We start from the raw sequence: 8,909 nt of genomic DNA, 5'->3' as shown, positions 1-8,909 counted from the left end.
ACACAGGGCTCTAATGGGTCCCAGCCTAGGCTATAAGAAGGTCACCATCTCCTAGACCATAATTGTGCTAGGCTTCTCATGGATTAGCGCTTGATATCTGGTTCAGTGCCGGGGGCAGTTAAATGTGCAGAATTGGATGCTGCAGGATTTTCTTCTGCCTGTAACAGGAAGAGTTTGAGATGTCCTGGAAGAATCCTTGCCTCTAATTGGTGTGCTGCTTGCCCTGAACAAGCAGAGGATGCTGATAGAGCATTAAAACTTGCTTGTTGATCAAAGAAAATGCTGTAAGCTACGCTCGCTCTGCCACCCCCCCCCCCCAAAAAATAGAACCACCAAGGGGAAGATTGCCACAGAGTCATTGCGTAGCCTTATTTATAGACTTCCGAAAGCTTCTTTACATGCTTCCTGAGATGTACAGATCCTGTAATTCGTGGATATTGTCCCTGCATTCAGCAGTTCAGAAAAGACTTCTTGTTTCTACTAGCCTGGACTTTACTGATGTTTTTTTCTTAGTTGACCTTTTTTTAGCATTTGCTACAAGCATCCAGCATTATTATAGCTAAGAACAACTTTAGCACAAATTCTTTAGGTGTATTATTAGTATTGACTTGCACCTTCTTTTCAAAGCTGACAAAACGTTAACCCTGGAGTTTACAGTTACCAGTGAATCTAATTTTCTGTACATTCAGCTGCTGGGAAGTTATAAATCCAACGTGAAGATGCTCATTCTCATCTTACTTTGATATGGGGAGAGCTGAAAGCAAAGTCTCCTACTGTTGAGGAGTGTTATTTTAAACCTCTGCTAAATACCTTAAAGCTTCTTAGGGAAAAGAACGTGGGCTGCCTGTCTCTTCCATCGGCTAACTTGACCCTAATACACATTGGGACCAGCTGGTAGAACATGCTGCAGAACTTTTTACTTATCCTGGTAGGTTTTTCCTGTGCTTTGACAAGAGTTGATGCTCCTTCGTTCTTTAGTATGTTTTTATTAAACATTCTTACAAAAAAATTGTACTTGGTCACATTTTATATTAACGATGTTTTAATAAAGTCACTTTAAATAGAACATTCAAAGCTTTGCGCTGCTTTGTGCGTTGTCCTTTATACTCTGCTTTCCTCAGTGCCATTGGAGTTGTTTGGGGCGTCGTGAATCTGCCTGAGAGACAACCAAGAATGATCTGGTCTAGAATTTAGAAACTGATTTTTTCAGAGCAGAAAAAAAAAATCAGTACACTGCAGCTGTATTTCAAGCTTTTAAATGAGGCTGTTTGGGGAGGTATCTTTGCTTTATTGTTTTATCTGACAGCTGGAGACAGGGTGAGAAGAGTAAAATCTGTTTGTGCTTCACTGTAATAGATTTAAACCTAACACACACACAAACACACACACATACAATCTTCAGGTAATCCAAAGCAGTATCTGGATCAATATTGCAGGCGCGATTTGAAAACTGTGTCATGGTTTAACCCCAGCCGACACCTAAGCACCACGCAGCTGCTCCCTCACATCCCTCAAGCAGGGTGAGGGAGAGAACTGGAAGGGTAAAAGTGAGAAAACTTGTGGGTTGTGATAGAGACAGTTTAATAGGCAAAGCAAAGCCACGTGTGCCAGCAGTTCCCCTGTGGTACTGAACTGCACCCAAAGGATGCTGATCTGAGACCAAGTTTATTCGATCCTAATTGAGCAGAGAAGGAAATCTCATGATTGGATCATCTCTTTCCTTCAACGCACCCTCTGTCCCCTAAGATCTTCTTCCCAGGGGCATTGCTTTCTCCTATTCCCCTCCTTGCTCTTCAAGGTGAAGACACCAAGGGATAGGCCAGAGCTCATTCTGCTCCTCACCAGCAGCCTGATTTTCTTGCCAGGACAAGTTCATGCGTTCAGCACAGTAAAGGTACCTTCTCTTAGGGCAGCTGCTGGGGTGGACAACTGTCTGTTACCCCTGAGCCAGGCTTGGCTGAAGCCTGGCAGCAGTGTCTCTACTCACCTTTAGCCCAACACGTTACTTTTAAAGCTTACAATTTTTCTGTAAGCAGCACTGTGGATTTTACTCTGAATGTCTTTTGGGGCAAAACATTCCATTAGGCAACCTCTAAATCACAGCATTTATCAGCTCTGCTGCCTAATGGCTGTGAAACTTGGACCTCATACAGGACCGAGATAAAAGGCTAAACGCCCTTGTCAGGTCAGGATTTCACTGGGATGCCAACAAGTCAAAAAACATGTAGCTGCCCTGAAAATACCTTACTGCAGTTTTCCTATAATGCTTGTCTCCAAAACGGATGAGGGAATGAAAAAAAATAAAAGAAGAAGAGTAGGGGAGGGAAAGTTTTCTGTGTTTTTTGGATAGTTCAACTGTTTCAGTGACCAACCAGAGGTTTATACAAGGGCCTGGCCTCAGCCTTAGCCTTCCCTCCTTACCAAAAGTGGCAAGAGTGCCGGCAACCCTCAAGTTCAGCTGGCCGTTTGTTTCCTCGGCTTGTGCTCTGAAACCAAATAACCAGAGTGGAGGCAGCCTTTGAAAATTTCCCATTTGTGGCTAGATGAAAAGTATTTTACAAGGATTGGTTTTGTTGCTGTAAAATGCCAACTGCTACGAAAAGATGCAGTGGCATACAGCATCGTGATCGAGGCAGGAGAAGAAAGAAAGAAGGGTGACAGAAGAGGGAACAAAGTTCAAATGGAAGGAGAAAATTCACTGCGTGGGTCTTCTCCATCCTGACATTTCACAGCTACGTGAGCTGAAGCACTGGCTCCACTTAGCTTGGTGGCAAAATTTATTTTGACTTGTAGGAAGCCCGGACTTTATTACAGCTGTTTGTTATTAAAGGGTTGACTGAACATCCTGCTCTCCTTGCTGCGTGTTTCAGACCTTACATCTGCCAAGAAGGAAACTTCTGGTGTGTGCCTATAAGCTTATGTTTAAGAAACGCTGCTCTGGCCCATGTGTTGTACCGAATCATTTGGCTTCCACCCTTGTTTGGCTGCAGCTCAGTCCCTCCGGAGCACAGAATACTGCAAATGTTTGTGGCCAGTAATTACAGCTTTTTTTTCACTTCTCCATCCGGGAGAAACTGAGGTGCTGCTGGTGATTCAGGGCACCTAGGAGCTCCCACCAGACTGGCAGCAGTGCAGGCAGCGACCAGCAGCTGGAGGGACTGAGCTGCCAGTAGCTGCTGCCCAGGGCTGCGCTGCTGCCTTTAAGTCCTTCAGCAAATCCCATGACCTGCACTCTGAGACACACTGAGCTGGCTCCAGAAACTAAGTCTGGCTAAAGTCACAGCAAAAGTACCAACAGATGAGGGTTTCTTGGCCTACTGCCCTGCCAACACAGGAGTACTGCCTGTTGCTTGTCCTCTGTTTCGTCCTCCTGCCTCTCATCTTGCCGATAGAATGGGCTTGCTGTCACTGAAGTCATGCAGCGTTACCTTAGCAGGAAGGCGTAAACTTGCAAGACCTTTTAATAACATAGCTAGGTGTCAGGTAATTGCTTTCACAGAGGCACACCTGGCGGAGTAAATTTCATGCATATCTTGGCTGCATTTCCTCCAGAAACTACTAAAAGGAGCTGAGGAAGGGGGAGAAAATCCCAGATCAAACCATTTTGAGTGCCTGATCTTCAGTCAAGTTTTACTATACCTCTATCACCAGCCTTGACCTAAGCCTTTTGTCGACCCGTTAATTGTGGATTCAACTCAACTGACTACGTGGAAAACCCGCAATCCCCCCCTGGAAAGTTTTTTGTCACTAAGATTTCACCAGTAACGTTACAGGATCACAGATGACTAAGAACAAGCTTAGCAAAGAGTGATGTATGCTCCTGTATGGTCTTTCCACCAGCTGGTTCACAACCAGTGCTGTCTGGGAGGAAGCAAATCTTGCCTATGACTTAGATGAATCAATTGCTGCCCGGTAGCCCTGTGCGGTCCCTCATCACTGTCCATCACCTCGCTGCCAGGAACGACGTTTGCTCCCCCCATTCCCAGCATGGCAGGAACTTGCCCAAGCACCAGGCCACGTCCCTCAGGCTACAGCCATGCTGCAGTGACTGAGACCTTTCCCTGCCCAGACAGTCACTGATCTAGGTCACTTCTAGCACAGAACTGTCCATTTTGGGTTATCAGGGCTCTCCGGGGCCCTAGGGCGGGAGCGGTGTTGACAGATGGAGCAGGAACCGGGAGCTGGCAAGGTGGGCACTAGCTTGCCTGCCTCCAGCCCAACCTGCTCCAGCACTGGGCTTGCCCTTTTAAAGGAAGGTTTCCCCTCCCGTGCTGCCGGCTCGCTCCCCCGCAGCATGGTTTGTTGTTGCAGAAGCAGCTTAGTGAGAGGCCCTGTGCCAAGACAGGACACTTTCCCTTCGCAGCATTTAGCTGTCAGTAGTGTGTAAGCCAGACACCAGAGCCCATCTGCAGCCCACCGGTGCAATCCTCATGACCCTCAGTGCAGAAAAGCATTTCATCTTGAGCCAGTTTTCTGCCTTCCTGCCAAAGCCCCCACCCCTGCAGCAAGCACCTTGGTGGCCAGGCCACAGGAAGGCTTCACCAATTACAGCAAAGTCTCCTAAAACGCTCAGTTTAAAACTCCCTGGGCAAACTTCTCTTGCACGCCTGGAAAATTAGGCACAGAAGTATTTGCAAAGCATGGCTATTGTCAGACCGCTGGATTTTTGTGGGCATTCTTTAAATATGTTATTTTTGTCTCTCTCAACATTTTTTTTTTCCGCCCTAAAGGGTGCAGAGCCCTGAGATGTGCAGAGCCAGCCCTTGGTCCCTTTGCTGGCACCAGCCCAGAGGTGGGCTTCGGGAACTGCAAAATCACCAGCCTCCCACTGCCCTTTCCTCAGACTGGAGTCCAGCTCTTTTCTCACTCCAGCACTGCTCCCTGAAGTCAAATGACATTCACTAGTGTAAAGCCAGAAGAGTAGATGGAAAAACTGGGTCGTGTTGGTAATGTCCTGTTGAGGGAAGTTACACGATGATAAACAACAGAATCAGGGGTGGCTTCTGAATCTGGTATCACAGGTTTTACCCAGCAGTCGGTGACCGCAGATACAAACGACTTCAACTGACATGAAAATAATCCAAATCCTGACTCGTTTCAACTGTACAGATTCAGTTAAAATCCATAAAAGCAACAGCACTGAATCCTTCTTAGTTCATTTGCAATGAGTCCCCCCAGGGCACTACTTTCATAGAAATGCCATTAGCATTTACTGTTAAGTTCACTGGGAGGCACTTCTGGTTTTAATTATATAGCCTTTATAATGCTTCTTCTGGCACTCTCCTAGTATGGAAAAAATGAGCATAGGATGTAGACAGATAAAAAAGCTATTAATTCCAGGACTAACAATGCTAGATCAGTATAGTTACAAACAGATCTGTCTCTGTAACCCAGCCCAAACAGCTGGCTTTCAGTGTTTGGATATGAATGTACCAAATATGACAAAAATGTCTTTATCTGTGGAAGTTAATTTTAGACACCATTTCTGACCAGGCAGTAGAAATACTTAGGGAAGAAATGATTAAACTTCCAATGAAAAAAATGTTTTTGTAGGACTCATTGCACCCAGCATTTCAGAACCAGTCTCCCTGCTACATCCATCACAGGGAGACTCTGGAGCAGCTGCTCAGCCATGCTGCCACACACTGTCCCCTCTGCAGCTTCTCCCTGTCTCTGTAACACCACCAGCCCACAGACCACCCTGGAGCAGAGCTCTGTCTCTCTCAGTACTCCTAGGACACGCAGCTCAGCCTGACTGGCACCCAGCTGAAACTTACGGGCTCTGTGGGAGCTGTATTTGCCAGTGGCTCCCACGAGGCTGGGAGGGGTGGTTGCCAGCACCCATGGTGTCTCAGCCTCCATGCCAGCACCATTCTCACCCCACATCCTCACCCATCCTGGAGAGACGAGGGTAGGGCTCTGCGACCAGTGGGGAAGCAAATCAGGTTCCTGCCCCACGAAAGGGGAAAATCCAGCATTTCAGAGCTTCCCACTGCCTCGAGATGGGGCCAAGGTATTTCACAGTTTAAATTAAAAAAAGAGGCAGCAAAAAGCAAGGTAGAACCCCGCAGCTCCAGTATCCTCTTGGCACACAGGTAATGAGGTTCAGTTCCCTGCTCTGCTCACAGAGCTGAGCTGCCTGTGCAGGGCTGAGCAGCTGCAAACCAGCCCTGGGGAAGGCAGTGACTTTCCTGAGACCAGGGGGAGAACCAGATCTGAGATGCCAGATTGACTCGAGAAGAGTGGGCAAGATGTGCAAGTGCATTCACCACACACGGCATTGTAAACAGAGTAATTATAACCCAATTAAAGAGTGAAAAAGCATGTGGCACATAAACAAGTTGTTACTGGAGAGGTGCACTGAAAGATTTTTAACTGATCCAGAGCTCTGCTGTTTAAAAATTCATAGGCTTCAAGTTACTTCTGCCATGTTTAAAATTGCTTTTTCGTTCAACAGCCTCAGCGCTTGCAACCAGCTACCTGCAAAAGCCCTTACCTACAGCTGATCCATTGTTGTGTAATATGTTTTATTCCCATGCCCAGTCATTGCAGGAGACAGTAGGACTCAGAATCGGTGGTGGTTGTAGGAAAGGGGCATTCACGGTCCTGAAGAACACCAAGTATCAACAAGATGCAAACAAATACATATGTACATTTGTAAATTCAAAAAATCGAGGCTTAGAAATGCTCACCCCTGGTAACAGCAATAGAAACACTGAAAATCTGCCAGCACTTCCCCTTTCAGCAAAACCCTGAGGGTCAGGTCCAGCTCCATCTGTCACGTTCTTTCCGGAGCAGACAGCGGCACAGCCCGGCTCTTTGCTGTCCCTTTTGGCAACAGGGCTGGGCTTCCACCCTGAAGCGTCTCCTCTTGCTCCAGTGCCGAAGGGGTGACCCGGGATGGGAGCTGCAGACAGACAAGTTGCAGCGATCAGGCCATTGCTGCAGGATGCCTCTGCTCAACTCTTTGCCTGCAACTTGGCATGACCTCAGATCACCCGCTTCACCTTGAGATGCCCTTATGGGCTGTCCTGTGGGGATGCTGGTCATGTGTGTGTAGAGCACATATGAGCCTAAGGAACGGCAACGTTGACATTTGTTCTCGTCTTCATCTATCTTGCTAATAACCGTGGTAAAGACCATGTGCTCATGCCCCTCATAGCCCATCTCAGCCTCAGTGAGACTGGTGACAGCAGTTTCCCTTCCCAAATTACTCATGGCCCACAGTTCTTCGCTGTGAAGAGCCGAAGAGGATGTCCCTTTCACAGTTGACTGTATGAGCTGTAGCCCAATGAATGAACTCGCAAATTTTGTCATTACAGGGCGTCATTTTGTTCCAGTGTTGAAGTTATTCCAAAGAGCTTTTCTGCACTGAAATCCTTTGGCTAGTCTCTTGTAAGTAAAGTACATCAGAAAGTACATTGAGACTCCTGTTCTGAGACTTCCAGCGAAAGCAGGAGGCTCTGATCCTTGTATCAAATGGCAACACACACCTCGGGCTGAGTGCTGGCACGCAGCTCAAAGCATCATTTTAATCTCCTGAAAAGCTGCAAAAAGCATCAGCTGAAGTTACTTGGAAGCAGCCTCATGGTGGGAAGCGCAAGAAACAGACCTTTGTAAGTCACTTGAGATGGTGGCAAAGAGGTCTTTGTGGATACTAGCTGAAGGCACGAGCTAGTGGTGGAGTAAATGTCCCCACACTTTGATAGGCTTCTTGCTGGGGCCCGCACAGGGATGCTGCCATGGTACAAAATCACAGCCAGCCAGTTTACCACCAGCAACCCAAAAGCATTTCCCACACTGAGGTGTCCTGCAGAGATGGCACTCACTGGTATGCAATAAAAGCAAGTGTTTGCTGGAGCAAGTCATTCTCAGCACAGTCTGTGGAGAATCTTACATTCAAAACACACTAACAAACAGAAAAGGCCTTCTCAGTTGCCAAACGCCTGAAAAGTAGCTTTCTATATCCTATGGTTGTTTCAGGGCACCCACACATAGTGGGAACAGGATCGATGGGGGACAGGACACACTCCAGCTGTGCCTACACGGTGGCCCTTTCTGGGGGAGGGCTTCCCAGCTCAGCAAGGGTGGTAACAGGGAGTCTCTCTCCCTGATATTCCTGTACGCCGTGTTTCTGGCAGGCGGCTGCTGCCCTGAAATCCTGTGCTTGGAAAACAGCAGCTTATTGTGCCTCCAATGGAAGGCAGACCTGGCATCTCACCCGTGCTTGTGCTGATGGCTAGCAAAAAGAGAGGCAGCACCTCTGAAATGCCTGCCACGACGTGCAACCGGGGCCAGTCTCGGAGCCAATTTTTAATGCACTTTCTACCCATGGATCTATAGCTTTTCATTTATTTTGATTTTTAACCTCCTTTGCAAACACAGCTAAATACCCTGCCCCATGCCCCGAGACAGCAGGAGGCCTCTCCACTGACGCTGTCTCACTGAAGGTCAGTTTTGTGGCTTTCTGGGTGGTTTGCAGGAAAGACCCCCTTGGGTCAGAGGGGCACTGCTGGGCTTCGCGAATCACCCCACTGCCAAGCATCTCACCCCAGTGCTACAGCTAGAAGGGTCAGCTGGAGCAGAGGAGGGCACCGTTCGCTGCCAAAGCTGAAGCATAGCCGGCACATCTAATTTTAACCTCAGGAGCACTGAAAGGCCTCTTGAGTTGTGGCATATCTTGATAAATCATCTAAATCGATGCTGCTTGGCCTAAAGCTGGCTTTTGGATGGGAAAGGCTAGGTGCTGAATTTTAAACATAATTTTGATTGAAGCTGAAGGCAGATGTTACCCAATTACCCAGGGTGTCTGGGGCTTGCAGGGACTGGGAATCGAGAGACACCAAGAAGAGGCAAAAATGCGTGGGATGTTTTTGTTTTGCCATCTGATGCAGATTTGACTGAGAATA

The sequence above is a fragment of the Leptosomus discolor genome, chromosome 2 (assembly GCF_034619465.1).
Source record: "Leptosomus discolor isolate bLepDis1 chromosome 2, bLepDis1.hap2, whole genome shotgun sequence".
Classification (NCBI taxonomy): Eukaryota; Metazoa; Chordata; class Aves; order Leptosomiformes; family Leptosomidae; genus Leptosomus; species Leptosomus discolor.
The sequence above is the reverse complement of the archived record's forward strand: the minus strand, read 5'-3'. Positions refer to the sequence as shown.